Here is a 1,116-nt window from a genome sequence, read left to right as displayed (position 1 = left end):
GGTTCGATTCCCGGCTCCTCCCGTCCTTCACAGCAGCTCCTCATACTGAGGATGAGTTCCATGCAGAGGGAACGTTAAGTTGAGTTTCTAACAGAAGTAACAAGATGAGAGCTCAAGGCTTCTAAACATGATTCCACAAAGAAAAGAAGTGTTGACACGACGACTACGTCCACTTCTCACAGACAGACTGTTACGTGATGTCATCAGTGTGTCGCTCTAGTGAACCTCAGAGTGAAGAAGTCTGTGATTATAGTTCAAACCATCAGTTTAGAGGAAAACCTCCTTCTGAGACGGAGCTGAGTCTAAAACGACTGCGTTGGCCGGGAATCGAACCCGGGTCAACTGCTTGGAAGGCAGCTATGCTAACCACTATACCACCAACGCTTACGTCTGCACATCTGGATCTCTGTGATTCGGTTCCTCTCTGTTCCACTCCGTGTGTCTCTCTCTCTCTCTCTCTCTCTCTCTCTTCCTCCCTCCCTGTCTCTCTCTGTGCCTCTCCCTCTTTCTTTCTGTCTCTCTCTTCCTCCCTCCCTGTCTCTCTCTCTCTCCCCCCCCTCTGTCTATCTGTCTCTCTCCCCCTCTCTTTTGCCCCCTCCCTGTCTCGCTCTCTTCCTCCCTTCCTCTCTCTCTGGCTACATCCACACTACTACTCCGTCCACAAGGCGTTTGAGCATCGTTTTCAATGTCCAGTCTCTGTCTCTCTGTCTATCTCCCCTCTTTTCTCCCTCTATCTCTATCTCTCTCCCCTCTTTTTCTCTCCCTCCCTTTCTCTCTCTCTCTCTGCCCTCTCTTTCTTCCTCTTTATCTCTCTGTCTCTCAAGGAAGGACACGTCGTGACTGCTAACAACTAATCAAGCAGTGAACGCGGGTGTCTACGTCATCGTTTATGAACTCCTCCATCCTCGGTGCTCTAAAACTCCGGCGTAGTGTGGACGCTCAGTGTAAATGTAGCAAAACAACCATTTTCAAATGGAAGCGTAGTAGTGTGGACGTGGCCTCAGTCGTTATGTTCCTCAATAAATACTCAGTGGGTAGAGCGTGTGGTGTCCTTTGACCACGAGGTGGCGGTTCGATTCCCGGCTCCTCCCGTCCTTCACAGCAGCTCCTCATACT

At 50.3% G+C, this 1,116-nt stretch overlaps 1 non-coding gene across 1 annotated transcript; it reads right to left on the bottom strand.

The window, feature by feature from the left end:
* Positions 1–312: 312 nt before the first annotated feature.
* On the bottom strand, positions 313–384 carry trnag-ucc (transfer RNA glycine (anticodon UCC)). Its single transcript has one exon. It is a non-coding gene; the product is annotated as a tRNA-Gly (tRNA).
* Between the last annotated feature and the right edge of the window lie 732 nt (positions 385–1,116).

The sequence above is a fragment of the Anarrhichthys ocellatus genome, unplaced genomic scaffold (assembly GCF_004355925.1).
Source record: "Anarrhichthys ocellatus isolate YVR2014 unplaced genomic scaffold, GSC_Weel_1.0 scaffold10325, whole genome shotgun sequence".
NCBI lineage: Eukaryota > Metazoa > Chordata > Actinopteri > Perciformes > Anarhichadidae > Anarrhichthys > Anarrhichthys ocellatus.
This window is presented reverse-complemented; position numbering and strand designations above follow the sequence as displayed.